The sequence below is a fragment of the Phaseolus vulgaris genome, chromosome 6, assembly GCF_051622355.1.
Source record: "Phaseolus vulgaris cultivar YP4 chromosome 6, ASM5162235v1, whole genome shotgun sequence".
Taxonomy (NCBI): Eukaryota; Viridiplantae; Streptophyta; class Magnoliopsida; order Fabales; family Fabaceae; genus Phaseolus; species Phaseolus vulgaris.
In genome coordinates, this window is record NC_143503.1 from 15598771 (window position 1) to 15620010 (window position 21240).

At 42.8% G+C, this 21240-nt stretch overlaps 1 non-coding gene across 1 annotated transcript; it reads left to right on the top strand.

Moving 5' to 3' along the window:
• Positions 1-20150: 20150 nt before the first annotated feature.
• On the top strand, positions 20151-20222 carry TRNAE-UUC (transfer RNA glutamic acid (anticodon UUC)). Its single transcript has one exon. It is a non-coding gene; the product is annotated as a tRNA-Glu (tRNA).
• The last annotated feature ends 1018 nt before the right edge of the window (positions 20223-21240 follow it).

Here is a 21240-nt window from a genome sequence, read left to right on the forward strand (position 1 = left end):
GAAGAAGACTTAGTCAAAATACCTGATGCACAAAATCCAATTTTTACAAGACTTTAGCCAAGGCATCAGTGAAGAAAATGAATCTGTTTATTTAGAAAAGAACAGATTTATTTTTATGCAGTAAAACGTGTTTTTGTGTAAAACATGTGCAAAACAGTTTTAGAAAACTTATGCTTGTTCTTAACACATGGCCAGTGGTTATGAGGTGAGATACTCAGCAAAAAGCTACTCTTAGACAACCTCTAAGCACTAACTAAGACATTCTTAAAGCAAAGCACAAATACATGGAAAGCACATAAATGTCTTCATCAAACACAGCATACAAGTCTTCATCAAACACAATCTTGAAGGGGCAGCAACCATCTTCAACAGATAAGACTAGAGAAGAAGGCTCCAAAAGCTCTCCAAAGTTCACTCAAAATTTGAGTAGAGTTTTCTTAGATTAATTCCAATCTGAAATTTACGAAGAGAGCACCTCTATTTATAGCCTAAGGTGCTGAAATGTAAGCTACACAAATTCAAAAACCCCCTCCCAAAAAGCTTCTAGAATTTGCGCCTAAAACAAAGCATGAGGAAGGTGTGACCTCTTCCTTCACTTTGGCACCTCCTTTTCTACTCCTACACCTATCTACTAACACACACCCCCTAAGACTCCTAACTAAAGACTAAAAGATGCTTTAACAATAGAGGTTTCTAATGTTTCCCTCTAAGCACCTTCAACAATATTCTTTATTATTTAATACTTGGCCTTGCCCTTCATAGGATGGACTTGGGTTTGGGCTTGGGCCTCTCTTTATTTTATGTCTTCTTTTAATTTTGAGAAGACTAGAAGGAAGAACTTCAAGTGTGATGGTGAATTGCCTCTTCCTTTATTAATGAAAACCTCCTTTACTTGACTCTCATCACATACCGTAGATGAATGCTACTCCAAGTATGGGTTTCCTCCTTGGTATAAATAGAAAGGCAAAAGAAATGAAAGAATTATAAATAGTGTTGTGATGGATAGGAATATGAAAAGTGAAGAAGAGCAAGAAGATAAGTAAGACACACATAACGGGAATCAATTTACACTAGATTATGTATATCAAATCATGAAGCTTATCCAAGAAAAAAGAGTGATTATATGCATAAGGTGAACAATTTTATTAATTATTCTTCAGATGAACCATACCGTAGATGAATGCTACTCCAAGTATGGGTTTCCTCCTTGGTATAAATAGAAAGGCAAAAGAAATGAAAGAATTATAAATAGTGTTGTGATGGATAGGAATATGAAAAGTGAAGAAGAGCAAGAAGATAAGTCAGACACACATAACGTGAATCAATTTACACTAGATTATGTATATCAAATCATGAAGCTTATCCAAGAAAAAAAGAGTGATTATATGCATAAGGTGAACAATTTTATTAATTATTCTTCAGATGAGAACATTGTGAAAGGTAAGAAAAATGAAAACTTTTGGATTTTAGATACGAGTGCCACGAATCATGTGATTTTGTCTATAAATAACTTTGTGACTTTTCGCAGAATAAATCCATTTCGCATAAATTTACCAAATGATTCGCCTGTTGTAGCTTATTATGATGGAACAATAGTGTTATTTGAATTTTTTTTCTTATATAACGTATTATATATACCAGAGTTTGAATTTAATCTTGTTTCTGTGCAAAAACTAGTTAGAAATCATAATTGTAAACTCACTATTACTTCTGAGTATTGTTAGATTCAAAATGCGAAATCATTAAAGATAATTGGATGTGCTAGGCTAAATAGAGGATTGTATCTAATTGATACACCAAAGCATGAAGTCACAGTCAACACTACAAGAGGATTGAAAGATGCAGGCCAAAACATTACAAAGAATATTTGGCACCTCAGGTTGGGACATCCATCTGATAGTCTTACAACATATCAGTAACATTTTTCCTTATGTTATTTTGTTTGAAAATAAACCGTGTGATGTATGTCATTATGCTAAGTAATACAAACTTGCATTCACTCATAATAGCACACGTACTAAACATATATTTGATATGATTCATGTGGATATATGGGGCTCTTTTGAGATTGCTTTTGTGCATGGACACAAGTTTTCTCTTACCACAGTGGATGATCATAATAGGTTCACTTGGGTTTATCCAATGACAACAAAATCTGAAACTAGAGATGCCTTAAGTAGATTGATCACTCTCATGCCTAACCAGTTTAATACTGTTATAAAAGTCATACGTTCTAATAATGGAAATGAGTTTATTTGTGCCACTCTGTATGAAAGTTTAGGTATCATTCATCAAACTAGTTGTGTGGAAACTCCACAACAAAATTCTATTATTGAGAGGAAGCATCAACACATTTTGAATGTTACGTGTAGTCTTTTATTTCAGTCCAAATTGCCTCCTATTTTTTGGTCCTATGTTGTGACCTTGCCAAACATCTAATAAATAGAATACCTACTAATGTTCTTGAAAATCATACACCCTATGATCTTTTATATAAAGAACAACCTAATCTTCAAAATTTAAAGATTTTTAGCTTTTTATGTTTTGCTTCAAGTCTGCAAAGGAATAGATCTAAGTTAGATCGAGAGCAAGGAAGTGTATTTTTCTTGGATATAAACGTGGTATGAAAGGTTATGTTGTGTTTGATATTCATAATAAAGAAATATTTGTTTCAAGAAATGTAACTTTCTATGAATTTGTTTCCATATTCTGATAATGATAATTTTAACAATCAAAAGAGTAATCAGTAAATAGATATCTTTGATTTCAATTTGGAACCAGTTGATACAAATGAAAGTGATCATATTGATCAATCTGGAGGGAATACTACTGAAGAAAACAACTTGTGAATGTCTGCTAGACACAGGAAATCACCCATCTATCGCAAAGATTATCATTGTCAACTTTCTAGTCACATTGACACTGGGGAACTAAATCATTTTGGTAATGTCATTAATTCCATATCAACATATATTGACTATGGTAATTTCACTACTAAGCACCTTAACTATGTTTTAGCTATATCATTTAATGAAGAACCAAAAAATTATAATGAAGTTGTAAGGAAACCTGAATGATGTGAAGCCATGAGAAAGGAAATTAAAACCTTGGAAGAAAATGAAACCTGGACTCCAACTGATCTTCCCCACGGTAAGCAACCCATTGGATGTAAATGAGTGTATAAAATAAAATATAATGTGAAGAGTGACATAGAAAGGCACAAGGTTAGGCCTGTGGTGAAAGGGTATACTCAACTAGAAGCAATAGATTACCTTGACACTTTTTCTCCTGTGGCCAAACTTACAACTGTAAGAATGCTCATTGTCATTGCAACCACACAGAACTGACACCTGAAATAGTTAGATGTGAATAGTGTGTTTTTGTATGGAGAAATAAATGAGGAAGTTTACTTGTTACCTCCACCTGGAATCAAGGTCCAAACCTTATATGGTTTGAAACAAGAAGTCAACAATGGTTTGCTAAACTTACTTTTACTTTTTCTCTTAAAAGAATCCATTTCACTCAATATGTTTATGATCATTCGTTATTCATAAGAAACAGTGGAAATATTTTTACTATATTACTGGTATATGTAGATAACATTATTCTTGCAGGAAAATCTACATCAAACATAGAACAAGTCACATGGAACCTAGACAAAATCTTTAGAGTAAAAGACTTGGGAAATTTGAAGTTTTTTCTAGGTCTCGAAATAGCTAGATCTAATAAGGGTATTCATGTTTCATATAGAAAATGTTCTCTAAGCATCATCAATCTCCTTGCTACTAAACCATGTGCCACACCTATGATGAAGGATACAAAGAACATGTTTCAAGAAGGAATTCCTATAAGGGATGTTACTGTCTACCAAAGACTCATTAGGAGGCTAATATATCTTACAAACATCAGACCCAACATAAGCTATTATGTTCAGTTTTTAAGTCATTTCCTGCAGCCCTACTTCAGAATATCACAATGTTGCACATCGAGTCCTACATAATATTAAAGTTTTTTGTGATTCAAATTGGGCAAGTTATCCACAAACTAGGCCATCTATTGAACTCAAAGCTTTGATGTCTCCAAATCCATGAAGATTGCTTGAAGACAAGGTTGCAGCTTGTGGGCATGGGTTTTGGGTAGATTAGAATTTGTCAATCCATTCTTAGTTTAATCCAAAACTGAATCAATCAAGTTCTTTCAAAAGAAAAGTGTTTTTAAAAGTAGTGAAAAACAACATGTTGATTTGTCGTTTCAATCGGTTGTTTTACACTTGGTGGTTTTGGAAAGGATTTGAAAAGACTGAAATTGGCTAACCTCAAAGTCAAGGCCAATTCAATCGGTTGAATCGAGTTTTCATTTGATTGTTTTTTAAAAATCTTAACATAATTGGTTGAGTCTGTTAAATCTGTTTTTCATGATTGAAATTTGTTTTGGCCTCTGATTGAAAGTCTAAAACGACTATTTTTAAGGTTATATAACTGGTGTTTACATCTCTAAAAGTAAGAGAGATCAGATTACCAAAAAGATTAAAAGATTTGCAAGATTGTTTAAGGCTTTGCATTGGTTAATAGTAGAATAAGAATTGTTGTAATCCTCTTGTATCAGGTGTGATCTTGTTTGTTCTTACTTGTATTTCAATTCATATTTGTAAAACTATAAGGTACTGGTGTCTACAGTCAGAGGGTGTTCTGACTTATAATGTTTGTGTTTCAAAGAGGGTGAGTGTTCTTGAAGGGTTCAAGATCACCTATTTGGTGTTTGTATTGTGTAATTTGTTGTTGATTACCTAGTGGAATACCCAAGGGTTTCTGGGGACTGGATGTAGCTTAATTAAGAGTGAACCAGTATAAACATTGTGTGTGAATCTCTTTATCCCTTATTGCTTTAAAACTGTTTGATCTATGTTTTTGCCAAGTGCTGATAAAAATAATCGGTTGATTCGTATAAACAACCAATTGATTTTCTGTAATGAATTTAAAACAATTTTTTTTCTTGGCTGATTTAATTGCTTCTTTTGTGATTATGCATTAATCTTCATTCTTGTCTAGAATTTTCAAAAATATTTCATTAAACAATTCACCCTCATCTTGTTTAAAGCCTTTAATTCTAACACCATCAACAACCGGTTTTTGTGTTTTTCTAGGCTCTTCATTGATCAATTGGAAATCCAATAAGCAATCTACTGTGTGACGATCATCATCTGAAGCAGAATACCGTGCTCTCGCTACTCTAACTCTTGAGATTCAATGGCTGAAATATTTTATCAATAAGGTTCAGACCCCTAGCTGTTGCCTATTATGATAATCAATCCGCAAGATCTATAGCTCACAATCCAAGCTTTCATGAAGGAACGAATCATATAGAGATAGATTGTCACGTTGTATGTGAAAAACTTCAATCCAAGCTCTTCCAACTATTACCAATCTCCTCCAATCATCTAACTGTTGATCACCAAACCACTTGAACATGGTGATTTTGTTTATGCTATCCAACCTCGGGTTGATAAACATGTACCGATAAACTTCAAGGGGATATTAAGTTTTATAAGTTTAGTTACTACTTTGTTTTAGTTAACAGAGCCTATATATACAATATCCATTTTTTCCTTATGGGTATAATAAATAATACAATGTAAAATATCCATTTTTTCCTTATGGGTATAATAAATATTACAATGTTTTTTCTTTTTTTTTTCTTTACTTTCTCTCTTTTCACCGCATCATCTAATGCATGTAATAAGCATGGAGATGATGCCACCTGTCACAGAGGATCAAACACACACACTGGTGTGTCTCATGAATACTAGAATCCAATAGATAGTATTTTTTTTATTAAATTCCCGAATTAAATAATAAGAAACGAAAATTAATTTCCAAAATCAGTTCTAATTTATTATTTAAGGAATTGCAAAAAAAATAATAAAAAGGTAATTGGTTATATAAACTTTTATCATAGCGAGATAAGTGACTTTTGTAAGTGGTTGATCTTCATGCTGGATTTGAATTGTTTTGTGATTTGGGTAGTACACAAGTCTCAAAACTCGAGAATCCAATTTTAGGGTAATCATACTTTTATTTTAAATTTTTTTTATTTGTATTTTTGATGAGCTCCTAGAAATAGATCATATTTTCATGACTAGTCAGGTTAGTCTTTGCGACAACTTATATAGCTCATAGGTTGAGTCAAGCTTGAGAAAATTAAAATGTACATATGAAGATAATTATTGTAAATTAAATTTTAACTAAATCGTCAATAATAACACATCATGATGAGAGGAATAAAGCCCTGTAAGCATTAATGAGGGATTTAAAATGGGAGTTTTATGTCTAATGAAGAGTTTTACATTTTCAAGGTGCCACATCAATTTGGAGGCTAATGTTTCACCCAAAACTTACTTTAAAGGGACATGTTGCCCTTGATTGAGGTGACACTTTATATTTTACGATTACCTCTCTAGTCAACGTTTTAAACATTAGGATTTAATATGAAACATTTTCATAAACATATATGTACCGGTATGGGCGAGGCCGAGATCTTAGAAGACTTGGCCGAGTGGCCGAGACCTTAGAAGATTTGGCCGAGACGATTAAGAGGCCATGAGAAGACTTGGCCGAAAGGCCGAGAGGCTGAGACCTTAGAAGACTTGGCCGAAAGGCCAAGAGGCCGAGACCCTATAAGACTTGGCCGAGACCTTATAAGACTCGACCAAGACCAAAGGAATTTGGCCGATGGCCGACCCACACCATGGGAACTTGGCCGACGACCGACCCCTACTACAGTTAACGCTCAAACCGAGATCAGTGAAGCTAATCCATCATCAAGAATTAGGTAAAGCAACCCTAAGCGGTATCCACCTCAATAAACGGGCCCAACAAGGTAGGCCCATTAGAATAATATAAATAGCGCGCATCCCAAGGAGTAAGGTATGTCATTTATTACTGTTCACCTACCTGAGAGCTGACCACCCGCTTTACTGACTTGAGCGTCGGAGTGCCTTCGCAGGTACCCCCATCATCCGGTGTCCAGCCAAGGCCGAGTGCCGAAGGAGAAGCAGGAGGACGAGAAGAACCCCAGCTCACCACCCAGTCACCTGACCGACCGAAGGAAGAAGAAGAAGACTTCAATAGTTCTCTAGGTCCCATCTCCCTAGCAGGAATAATTGGCGCCCACCGTGGGGCCGAGGGAAACTAGCTGAAGGAAAAAAGTAGATGGTCTCAACCAGAAGCATGGAGAGAATGACTAAAGCCGACCAGACGATACTGCTGCTATCTCTCCAGAGAGAGATGGCCGAGATGAGAAGGAAGACCGAAGAGGCTGCTCAGAAAAACGAGCAAGAGCTGCAACTTCTCCGTAGGGAGAATGAAGAGATGAAGAAGAAGCTAGGGGAGGGAGGACCCTCCGTCATACCGACGAATGTTGTCGGCAAGTCATACACCTCTCCGCCCGACCCAGATGTGGCCGAGGGAACGAGAGGCCGACCCCCTCCCCGAGACACCGAGATGGGCGACGAGTCTTGCCTAATCCGGTCCACCCGGACAACCCTGACGGTCGACCTCAACCGCCGACATCCCTTTACAAACAACATCATCGAAGTCCCACTGCCTGAGAAGTGGAAGGGTTTCAACCGAGACCGATATGATGGGTCGACCGACCCGGACGAGCATATGGACGCCTACACCACCCATATGAGTCTCTACACTTCGGACAACGCCGTGTTGTGCCGAGTGTTTCCCAAATCCTTGAAGGGAGCAGCCCTTAGTTGGTTCACCAAGCTCTCACCCAACTCCATCGATAGCTTTGCCACGCTCGTAGCAAAGTTTGAAACTCAGTTTGTGACCAGCCAACCGCACCACCTAACCTCCATCGCCCTGGTAGGCATCCGCCAGGAGAAGGGAGAGTCGCTGAGAACCTTTGTGGATAGGTTCAGTAAAGTGGCAATGAGCATCCGGAATCTGAGCCCGAACATGGCCATGCACCACATGTTGACGGCCCTTCGCCTGGGACCCTTCACCGACAACCTGTGCATGCAGCCGGCCGACAGCTTGGACGAGCTGAGAAAGAGAGCTGCCAAATACATGCAGCTGGAAGAGCTAAGAGAGTTCCGCAACCAGGCCCGCGCCGAGGCCGACGGAGAGAGGAAGGAAGAAAAAGACCGCCAAGGGCGGCCGATGCAAAAAAATGACCGGCGACGGGAGAATCGAGACCGACCAATCCGATTCTCAAGATACACACCCCTGACGACCGAGAGGGGGAGGATTCTGGACGAGGCCCTTAGCGCCGAGTTGATCCCTCCTCCAAGGAAGGTGGCCAGCCAAATAATGCCGACCAGAGGAAGCAGTGTCGGTACCACCAGAACGCCGGACACTCGACCGAGGAGTGTCAAGCCCTAAAGGATAAGATCGAGGAACTTATCCAGGCTGGGCATCTCCGCCGCTTCGTCAGGAATGGTCGAGATCCACCCTGTCGGGCGGATCCACCCAGTTGGACGAGGTCACCCTAACGCGTTCGAAATGATCGAGACAACAGAGGCGATCGACAACCCGCGAGGGACGACCCCCCCCCCCCCCCCCCCCCCCGGAGGGATGACCCCCCTAGGGAGGCCGATAGGAGAGGTAACCAAGAGGTTATCAACACTATAGCCGGCGGCTTCGCCGGAGGAGGAAGCACGAACAACGCTCGGAAGAAACACCTCCGGGCGGTTCATCAGGTGAACGCGGTGGCATTCCGGCCGAGGATGCCACCCATCACTTTCACGGACGAGGACTTCAAAGGCGTAGACTACCGCCAGCAAGACGACCCGATGGTGATAGCGGTCGACATAGATCGATTCACCATACGGAAGACCCTCATGGACCAAGGAAGTTCGGTAGATATCCTTTACTGGAAAACTTTCAAGGCCATGAGGATGGCCGAGGCCGAGATGATGCCATACGACGACTACGTCGTAGGATTCTCGGGCGAAAGGGTGGGTACCAAGGGGTATATCGACTGGTACACCACCTTCGGGAGGGGAAGAACACCAGGACCATCAAAATCCGATACCTGGTCATTGACGCCAACACCTCCTACAACATCCTCCTCGGCCGACCATCCATCAACCGGCTGATGGCCATAGTATCAACCCCTCACCTCGCAATGAAGTTCCCTTCGAGAACAGGGGACATTCTCACGGTCCACGTAGACCAAAAAGAAGCACGAGAGTGCTTTAAGGGCCGACACCTCTCCCCTCAGAGTGAGGAAGTCCTCCCGAAAAGACCGATCCCCCAGGAAGGACCGACCGAGGGAGATCAAGCCAACCGCGGCGTTGGTGGACCTCGATCCCCGGGCGACCGAGGATAGACTAGAGGCAAGAGAAAAGCTGAGGAGAGTCCCCCTCCTCGACGAAGAACACAGCACGGCTGTAGGAACAGCCTTGGCAGCGGCCGAGGCCGAGATCTTGCACGCCGCGCTGAAAAAGAATGTCGACATGTTCGCATAGACGCCGGCCGACATGCCGGGGGTAAGCCCGGATGTCATCACCCATCGATTGTCAATATTCCAGGAAGCCCGCCCGATCTCCCAAAAGAAGAGGGACTTGGGCAACGAAAAGTGACTCGCGGCGAAGGAGGAGGCCGGCAAGCTCCTGTCGGCCGGATTCATAAGGGAGGCCCGATACACGACATGGCTGGCCAACGTCGTCATTGTCACCAAGCTGAACGGTAACTGGAGGATGTGCGTCGATTATAGGAACATCAACAGCGCCTGTCCGAAGGACACCTACCCCCTCCCGAACATTGACCGACTGGTGGATGGGGCGGGCGGCCACAAAATTATGAGCTTCTTGGACGCTTACTCTGTCTATAACCAGATAAGCATGCACCCGAGGGACAAGGAGAAAACGGCCTTCATGACGACCGATGCCAACTACTATTACGAGGTCATGCCATTCGGCCTCAAGAACGCAGGGGCGACCTACCAGCGCCTTATGGACAAAATCTTCAAAGGCCTAATCGGCCGGGCGGTAGAGGTGTACGTGGACGACATAGTCGTGAAGTCCGACTCATTCGATCAACACCTGAAAGACCTGGACGAGGTCTTCAAGGCCTTAAGGGGAGTCAACATGAAGCTCAACCCCGAAAAATGTACCTTCGGGGTCGAGGGAGGGAAGTTCCTAGGCTTCATGCTCACCCACCGGGGGATAGAGGCCAACCCCGACAAGTGTCAAGTTATACTCAACATGAGAAGCCCGAACAGCGTGAAAGAGGTACAACAGCTCCTAGGGCTGTTGACCGCCCTCTCCCGGTTCGTTCCCCGCCTGGCCGAGAGGACGAGGCCGATGGTCCAGCTGCTCCGGAAGGGCAAAAAGTTCGTCTGGGACGACCAATGCGAGGAAATCTTCAAGCAGTTCAAGGAGTTCCTCACATCCCCGACCGTCATCCAGAAGTCGAGACCCGACCACCCGATCCTTGTCTATCTGGCAGTCTCGGAGGAGGCAGTCAGCGCTGCCCTGGTACAAGAGACCGAGGGCGAGGAACGTCCAGTGTACTTTGTCAGCCGAACCCTCCACTCAGTCGAGACCCGATACCAGATGATCGAGAAGGTGGCTCTCGCACTGGTCCTCACGGCAAGACGGATGCGCCCATACTTCCAAAATCACTCCATAACTGTAAGAACCGACTACCATATTTTCAAAATTTTGTCTAAACCGGACCTTGCAGGGAGGATGATAGGATGGTCAGTCGAACTCTCCGAGTTTGACATACGCTATGAACCGAGGGGCGCCATCAAGTCTCAATGCCTGGCCGACTTCTCGGCCGAGCTGACACCACTACCCACCCTCTCGAGCGGGTGGACTCTCTATGTGGACGACTCCTCAAATAAAACAGCCTGTGGGGCGGGAGTCGTCCTAGAGGGGCCGGGCGACCTCTTCTTGGAACAAGCCCTCCAGTTCGGATTTCGGGCGACCAACAACCAGGCCGAGTACGAGGCCTTGCTCGCCGGGCTGAACCTAGCCTACGACATGGGAGCGCGCGAGGTTATATGCAAAAGCGACTCCCAGGTGATGGTCGGCCAGGTCAATGGAGACTTCGAGGTTAAAGAGCCTCTGCTGCAGCGGTACTACCACGCGGCCAAAAACAGTATCGCCCGCTTCAGCAAAGCACCCTTGCAACACATACCGAGGGAGGACAACAAAAGGGCCGACATCCTGTCCAAACTCTCGGTCACCAAAAAGAAGAGCCATCAGAGGTCAGTCATACAAATATGGCTGAGACACCCAAGTGTGACGGAGGCCGAGGCCGAGGCCGACAACTGGATGACACCCATAATCCAGTACCTAACGGACGGCACGTCCAAGGCCGGCCAAGAAAAGGCGATGAAGCAACAATGCGCCCGATACACCATGATCAACGAAGATCTGTACCGGAGAGGGTACTCGACCCCCCTGCTAAAATGCATCACCAACACACGGGCCGAATACATTCTGGCCGAGATCCATGAGGGGGTCTGCGGGAACCACGCCGGGGCGAGGACGATGGCCGCCAAGGTTCTAAGGGCCGGCTACTACTGGCCGACCATACAGGGCGACTGTGCCGAATACGTGAAAAAATGCGCCAAGTGCCAAGAGTTCGGCCCCTTCCACCACACCAAGCCTGAAGAGCTGCACAGCATCATCTCCCCATGGCCGTTCGCCATTTGGGAGATGGACATCATCGGTCCCTTCTCCCCAGGGAAGGGGCAGACCAAATTTCTCCTGGTGGGAGTCGACTACTTCACCAAATGGATCGAGGTCGAACCCCTTGCCTCCATCTCGGCAAAAAATGTGCAGAACTTCGTATGGAGGAGCATTGTCTGCCGGTTCGGCGTCCCGCACACGATAATAACTGACAATGGCCGACAGTTCATTGACCGAGGGCTACAGTCCTTCTACGATGACCTAGGCATCAAGTCCATCACGACCTCGGTAGAACACCCTCAAACCAATGGACAGGCCGAGGCCGCCAACAAGGTCATACTCAACGAGTTGAAAAAACGGTTGGGCAAGGCAAAGGGCCGATGGACCGAGGAGCTAATCGAGGTACTCTGGGCATACAGGTGCACCCCCCAAACTACTACGCAGGAGACACCCTACAGCCTGACATACGGGACCGAGGCCATGATCCCGGTGGAGGTGGCCGAGCCCACCATACGACGATAGATGTTCGACCTCAACCTAAACGAGGAGAGCCTAGCGGTCAACCTCGACTTGGTAAGTGAATTTCGTGACAAAAGCAAGATTCGGGAGGCCGCCTGCAAAGCCCGGGCGTCCAGACGGTACAACACCAAAGTCCGGCCGAGATGTTTCCAGAAGGGCGATCTCGTCTGGAGAATGCGCAGCGACGCAAGAAAAAATGAAGGGAAGTTCTCACCAACTGGGAGGGGCCTTTCCGAGTCCGGGAAGTCGCACAAGGAGGAGCTTATCATCTAGAATGACTTTCAGGAAAAATTGTACCGAGGACGTGGAACGCCATGCACCTCAAGTTCTATTACACCTAAAGTCAATAAAATCACGCACTTTTTCCTCACCCAACCAGGGAGGTTTTAACGAGGCGTTTTCATCAAAGTGTTGGAAATATTCTACCACCACCTCTCGGAAATATTCTGCCGAACAAGTAATGGCCGACCGCCAACCACACTTGCTCGATTAACATCGCAAGTGCCGGCCGACCGCTCACCAAACTTGCTCGATTGACATCGCAAGTATTGGCCGACCGCTCACTTGCTCGATTAACATCGCAAGTACTGACCGACCGCCCACTTGCTCGATTAACATCGCAAGTGCCGGTCATCCGACCGCCCACTTGCTCGATTAACATCGCAAGTGCCGGCCAACCGCCCGCCAAACTCGCTCGATTAACATCACCAAGCTCGCTCGATTTAACAATCGCAAATTAAGGACGAACGCCCGAATTATATTTATCACAATTAACGGCCGATCGCCCATGGTTTACTTGCTCGAAATCAACGCTCGCAATTAATGGCCGATCGCCCATATTTTACTTGCTCAAATTCAACGTTCGCAGTTACTGGCCGATTGCCGACCCACGTTTACTTATTCTATTAAAAATCACAATTAAATGGCCGACGGCCCATTTTTAATTGTTCGATTAGGAAATCACAATTAAATGGCCGACCGCCCATTTTTACCTGTCCGAATTTGACGTTCGCAATTAATGGCCGACCGCCCATGTTTTACTTGCTCGAATTTAACGTTCGCAATTAATTGCCGATTGCCCATATTTTACTTGTCCGAATTTGACGTTCGCAGTTAATGGCCGACTGCCCATGTTTTACTTGCTCGAATTTAACGTTTGCAATTAATGGCCGATCGCCCATATCTTACTTGTCCGAATTTGACGTTCGCAATTAATGGCCGACCGCCCGAATCAATGGGAGACCGATTGGGTAACTTGTCGATTTTTATATACCAAATTGATGAAAGGAAAGCTGGACGACACATTAATAAACAGAAATACTGGGCGATACATCAAAAAAGCAAAACAAAAGAGGTCACACCCCGGCCTCGGAGGAAATTGAAAAGCAAGAAAAGGCCACACCCCGGCTAAGGGAAAACCTAATCTTGAACCTTTATGCACTCCCCCTCCTCGGCCTCGACCTCCTCGTCCCGAGCCTCGGCCTCCCCTTCATTGGTCCCGACCGCCGGAGCCTCCTGTGCCGCCAAAGCCCCCACCTTAGCACTCGGAACCAACCGACCCCGGTAAACCTCATAATCCATGTTAAATTCACCAGTGGTCGGCGGCCCCCCATAAAGCACATGGGCTTGGCGCACCGCTCGGTCGAAGCATTGCTTGAGCAACTCCTCCGACTCTTCATAATTTTGGTCGAGCTCAGCCTCGACCTGCTCCTTCGCAGCTTGGAGGGCGGCCAACTCAGCAACCGAGGATGAAAGCTTCTCCTCGGCCGTCTTCTTAACCTCGGCAGCTTCAGCCGCCGCCCTCAGAGCCTCCTCCCTAGCCGAAGCCAAAAGTCGCCACGCCTCGGCAACATCCTTCTCGGCGCGCTCCCTCTTGGCGACCTCCCGGGCTGTGCTGGCCGAGAGATCATCATTGACGGCCAAGGACCGGGTCAGATTCTCGCGAGCCTCGGCCAAGTCTTTCTCCAACCGGGAGACGTCCTCAGCCTGCTGGCCACGACCATCAATCCCCTGCTCAACAAGGACGATTGACCAACACATGAGCTCTAAACCGCCTTTCAGCAAGTCGAGAGGGTCGACCGCCCGGATTGATTCCCGCGTCCCCTCGGGAAGAGCCACGCGAACCCTGCGCGCGAATCTGTGGCTCCCTTCTAGGAGATCTAGGGCCGAGGCCGTTGGCCGGTGTCCACCAGCCGAAGCGCCGGATGTTTGCTCCACATGCCGAGGAGAGAGAGAGCCCACCTCGACCAGCTCGCGGCGGGGGGGCGGCGTTGGCAGAGAGCCGGGAGAACGAACGGTGGTGGCAATGTTACCACCATCCCTCCCCCTTTTCTTGGACTTGCGGGAAGGGCCGGTCGGGTCCCTCTCAGCTGGGGCGGCCGGAGTATTGGCAGGAAGGACGTCGATGCTTCGACGCCCCTTTCGTGTGGCCACCCTCTGTCGGTACTCGTCGAGGACGCTAGCGCCGGCCGGTTTCTCTTTAACCATTGTAGCTGCACAACAAAAACACAAGTTAGAAAGCGTAAAAGAAATTACCGACCGGCACAACAAAAACGCGAACCCATACCCCTAATGGCCGCCCAACGCGCTGTCTCGGTATATGGACCGATCAGCGATCGGCAAGGAAGCTTCTTTGGGAGTGCGTCGAAGAAGGAGAGAATCTCCACCTCCTCCTCACTCTCCGTCGGCCTCAGCCAAAACTTAAACCCTGTGGGTTTGGAGGTCCAGTATAAGGGGAACCGAGACCGACCGGCTCGGTCAAAGAAAAAAGTCGTCGCCTCGGGCCGAATGACGACCTTGACAAGCCTTTCCTTAAACCGTTTATACGAGACAGCAAAGGGGTCGAACAATACACGTCCCGGCCGGCCGGCCAAAGAGAGCCAAGAGGCTAGACGACCGGGGTAAGAACCATAATAGCAAAGAAAAGAAGAAGGGGTGGGGCGAAGCCGCATGGCGTCACACAGCAAGCGAAATGCTTAAAGGGACGCCCACGTATTTGGGTGCACTTGGGTGGGCGCCACGTTGAGCGCCCGAAGGACGCCCATTGTGAACTCGTCGAAAGGAAGGGACACATGAAGATCTGAAAAAAAAGCAAGTATACATGTAAAAAAAAGGAGGATCGGCATCAGCCCGGTTCATACACACCCTCTCGGTCGGACCACAAGGCAAGATTCTAAAGTAATCTGGATCCCTAGAATCGTCAGAGTCCTCGCCCGCTTTCAACACCGGGTACTTGGCCAAAAACTTGGCCACAGACTTCTCAGTATCATAAGAGGACGAGAACTCAACAACACTAGGATACACCCAACTAGAATCCGCGAGTGGGACGGCCGTCGGGGGTGATCCCGGCCGGTCGCCAACGCTGGCGGGGGGAGAGTTCGGCCGGGCGACTACGGTGGTAAGGGGAGAATCCGATCGGTCAACAGCGTTAACCGGGTCGTCCCCCCTAACCAGCTCTACCATGGGTGGCACCTCGGCCACCCCAACCGATAAAGAATCGGTGGCAGATGAAGAGGTTGATGAAGAAAAGGTTGACGAAGGAGTTGACAAAGAGGAAGAAAGCCCGAGGGCACGAGAGGGGCGACCGAGAGAGGGGGAAGAATGGTCGGACGAAGAAGACGTTGGCCGAGACACGGTTGACATCACTAACCTTCCTAAAAAAGGAAGGGGAAGGCGAAGGCAAAAGCTTGCTAAATAGGCCAAACGGTCACTCGGTTCTCAGAGCAGTGGACGAAGGAAGGCTCGGCTATCAGAAAAACTCACTCAGAAAATGCAAGGTCTCGACATTGTTGGAGACCCCTATTTATAGGGCCCATGGGCCTCGGAATTCGAAGCGTCGAATCAATCTCCACCGCTAGATCTCTTAGATCCAACGGTTCACAACACTTCCCGCCCGGAAAACCCCTCATTAATGCCAATCATGTCACGTCGCCTAGGGTCACGTCACGCCGCCTAGGTCCCGTCACACCTCGAGAAATGGAATAGCCGTACGATCCAGGGAGACCGACCGACACCCATCATCAAAGACTCATCGGACATATCTAACGCATTTGCCCTTGAGCCTAGGGGGCAAGTGTACCAGTATGGGCGAGGCCGAGACCTTAGAAGACTTGGCCGAGTGGCCGAGAGGCCGAGACCTTAGAAGACTTGGCCGAGACGATTAAGAGGCCATGAGAAGACTTGGCCGAAAGGCCGAGAGGCCGAGACCTTAGAAGACTTGGCCGAAAGCCCGAGAGGCCGAGACCCTATAAGACTTGGCCGAGACCTTATAAGACTCGACCAAGACCAGTGGAATTTGGCCGATGGCCGACCCACACCATGGGAACTTGGCCGACGACCGACCCCTACTACAGTTAACGCTCAAACCGAGATCAGTGAAGCTAATCCATCATCAAGAATTAGGTAATGCAATCCTAAGCCGTATCCACCTCGATAAACGGGCTCAACAAGGTAGGCCCATTAGAATAATATAAATAGCGCGCATCCCAAGGAGTAAGGTATTTCATTTATTACTGTTCACCTACCTGAGAGCTGACCACCCGCTTTACTGACTTGAGCGTCGGAGTGCCTTCGCAGGTACCCCCATCATCCGGTGTCCAGCCGAGGCCGAGTGCCGAAGGAGAAGCAGGAGGACGAGAAGAACCCCAGCTCACCACCCAGTCACCTGACCGACCGAAGGAAGAAGAAGAAGACTTCAATAGTTCTTTAGGTCCCATCTCCCTAGCAGGAACAATATAAAAATCAATATATCACCATTACCTCATTTTTTTGGTTGCTTGCTTCTGTTTTGTCTATGCATTTATTGTTCTTTCTCATTTAGGTATGTCTCCCTCTTTTGCTTCTTCTTCATCAACTTTTTCTTCTTCCAATCCTCTCTCTTCTTTTCCTTTAGGAATAAATCTCTCATGAGTAGAAAGGTTGTTCCCACAAGAGAATATCTCTCCACGAGTCGTACTAGCTCATTCTCCATTAAATAGAATCACTTAGAGGAATTTATTCTTGAAGTCCCCGTTGTGGCATCGACCACTACGGCAGGGAGGAATAAGGTTATTGTTTCTCTGGCTAGGCAAAATGCCTCCTCCCTAGATGCTAGGGAGACTTCTAGGCCAAACTTGGCCAAGAGGATAAGGAAGGATAGGTTCATTTAAATCTTTGATCCTGAGTACTTTTGAGTACTCGGTAAAGTTGTTTCTTATGCCTTTGAGTTTACCTTGAGGGATACGGTGGAGGAGTTTGTATCCTCCTTTATTGTATGTTATGACGCAATGTGTGAGTTCATTGCGCTCAAACCTTACACTAAGAATGACTGAGTCCTTATGAAGGCTCAACCAAATATTAGGTACTTCACTTTAGTATACGAGTAGTTTTTCAAAGAACTCGATATTCAATTTCCTCTTGTTCCTTTTCAGTTTGGTATGCTAACTGTCATGAAGGTGACACCAAGTAAGTTATATCCTAACAATTGGACTTTCTTGAAGTCTTTCCAAATACTTTGTACTCATCTTCAAATATGACCCACCATAAACACTTTTATGTAATTTTACCAACTTAAACATCGTGCAAAGGTTGGTTGAGTTTCATTGAATGGAGCCCAACACGATCCTCTTTTTTACTGTATATTCTTCTTCATTTTAGAAACTTCAAAAAAAAATTCAAGTTAAAATGCACACCGCAAGACCAACCTAAGCGACTATTTTTCTATCCCAACTTTACATCTGATATCCTTTATATTGGCAAAGGTCGAACAAGTTTAAGTCTCGTGTTGAGTATTTACTCTCTCTCGAGAAGAGAAAAGATGTAAAAATAATAACAAATCTTCCTCACCCAATTGGCAATAAGTCCCTCCTGAATGTTCCTCTAGTGGAGGATCCTCGTGCCTTGTTCATGGATAAAGTTTTATATTTTATTTTTTGAACTTATTGAGTAAGTGACTAACTTTATTTGTCTTTTTATGTAGAAATCATGGGCAATAATTTTGATTATAAAGTTTGGGGCACCTCCTCTAACCGATGCACCTCCTGCAGTGCCAAGAAAGGAGACGAAGTCAGCACCACGACAATTTCCTTGGGAAAAACTCCACAAACCCCCAAGGGAACCCAGGAAAATCCGACGACCACATCTGTCAAGGTCTTTGTGATGTCTACTTAAATTTTAGTCTTACACTGCTTAGGAGTTTAGGTTAAGGGAAATTTCAATACACATTCTCCCCTTAATCCTCTAAGGTGCCTTTTTTGAAAAAACCCGTGACGGAATTCCGATCCTCAAAGCGGATAATACCTCAGATGCAGTGAGTGACCCTAGTGATATTATCTCAACGAGCTTGAGGTTGAAACATTGGTGTCGTTTGTGAAAATGGAAAAGTGGTTCCAAAGATGAATTCTCGTTCCCTTAGCCCTCGACTGAGGGTCTTATTCCAGTACACCAAATAGTCCCACATTACTTAGAGACGAGACCAATGACAATTTAAGTATAGCTCTCTCTCAATCCTCTGAGGCCTTTTAAGCACAAAATTGTGACTAAGCTCCAAAGTGGACAATATTTCAAATGCGATGATTGACCCTGGTGATGTTATCTCAATAGACTTGAGGTCTATATAACTATAAAGAATTGATTTAAAAACATTACAATGTGGTTTATATTTACTTTGAATTTCACCAAAAAAATATTAAAAACCTAAGTGAAAATTTATAAAAGTATTTTAATGCAGTTAATTAAAGTGACATTAATATATATATATATATATATATATATATATATATATATTAAAATATATATGGGTTAAATATGTTTTTCGTCCCTATATTATAATGCAAAATTGGTTTTTGTCCTTAGTCGAAACTTTAAACCACATAAATATTTATAGTAAGCAAACTATTGTAATGAGTTCTTTCCGAAAGACGACGATAACTTTTTTCTGATGTTCCAAACGAACTTCTAGTGTAGACTATATTATAATATTATAACAAACACGTCAGCGATTGTCATGTCAACATGAAAATTTAGGGAGTAAAATCAATTTTAACTTTATATTTTTAAAATATTTTTTTATATAAAAAAAAGTTTAAAATATTTAAAAAATACATTGTAATTAATATTATTTGTTTGTATTAAAAAATTATCTTATAATTTTTTTGAAAGAAGTCATACTAGCAAAAATTTAGCTAATAAATCTTGAATAGCGAACTTTTGTATCCTTAATTCTATTTTTTATTCTAATAGTTCTAATGAATAACTTATTTTTAATTATTAAATTGAGAGAAAATCAATAACAAAAATGGAGGATAAATTGTTGATTAAATTAAACGTGAATAGTAATTTATGGTTTTATGAAACACTTTCATGTTCCGTTCCTCAACAAGTTTTGTAGTTTCTTTTCTCTTCAAATTACTCCTTCCTAATTATAAACCACAATTATATATTCATATAAATGTATAATTTTTTTCCCAAATAAAATAAAATGTAGCAAATATTGACTCCCATGCAAATTGTCAATAGTAAAATCTAAAATATCTACAAATAATGCTAAGAAATTTAGAAATATTTCTTGACTCTGCTATCACGATAGAGTTTTAAGTTAAAATATATTAATCCATTTAAAATATTCAAGATTTAATTTTAATCTCTCGAAATAAAATTATCCCTTTAATTTATCAAAAGTAAACACATAGACTTTTCATCCATTAGCCAATTATTAGGGTAAAAATGAAATATAGTGTACGTAGAAGTTAAGATAAAATATATTGTTAAATTTTAAATACATAATTTTCATCTTATAGTACCATCTGAATAATTTTTTTTAAACAACTATAAAAAATACTTGAAGAACCAAAAATTTGTCCACTTCAAAATTTAAAGAAAAACTTAAAAGCAAACAAGAAATAAATAAAAAAGTTGAACCTCAAAAAATACTTTTAAAAATATTGGATATACTTGGTAACTCTTATGTTGTTTAATAGTTTTCCAAGCATTCTATCAATAATCCGTTGTCGTCCAGCGGTTAGGATATCTGGCTTTCACCCAGGAGACCCGGGTTCGATTCCCGGCAACGGAAATATCCTTTTCTTTTATTTTTTTTCGGGTTTTAACTTTTCTCTTTTTTTTTTGTTGGGAAAAAAGTATATCATTAAAATAATAATGAATAGTGAAAATCGTATAAAAGTTATATTCTTCTGTGAAAGATAAGTAAAATTTGGCATTTTCGATGTTTATTGTACACGATAAAATGTTTAATTTTATATAATTGAAGTTTAAAATAAATTAAAGGTTTAATTAATATATATGTTATATTATAATTACAATTTATGGTGAACAATTATATTTTAATTATATAAATTATATTTTTAATTTGCAATAAATGAATAAAATTATGATATAACGTTGTTTTTAGTTATATTCAGAAACTCTTCAAAGTATTAACGATATTCACAAACTCTTTAAAAAAATAAATGATTAAATTTAATTAGAGACGTATATATCAATATGATAGATTAAAAGAGATAAAATTCCATACGATAAGTATATAGATAAAGATAAAAAGTTAATAATATGAGTTGATTGTGTTATCTTTTTTAATTGTTAAAGTAATGTATGCAAGCATAACGTTTAAAAGATATAAGAGAAGATTAAGTGGATTAGGAAAAATTGTAGCATTAAAAAATATAAAAATAAAGTTAGGGTGCTTTGTAATCTTTATTATACTGTTTTGTAATTTTATTTAGCCCTTTAAATTAGTTATATTTTTTATTAGACCTGTTTTCACTAGACTTTATTTATACTTATCACTCAAACAAATAGTTATTGCATGAGAAAATTAAAACTAAAATTTATATAATTACCGTTACTTTATCTTTTATCGTCGTTTCCTCTCTTAGTTGAAGTAATTATATTCTTCAAAAAAGAAAAAATCTATTAATACTTTCTCTAATAATGTTTCACACTAATAAAGTTACTTAAATAATTACACAAGTACATATTAATTAAACAAGTGTATATGAGTTATGGAGAATAAAATTAGAAGTAATTTTACTTTTATATTATAAAGTAGTATTTCATCAGTACTTTAGATAAAA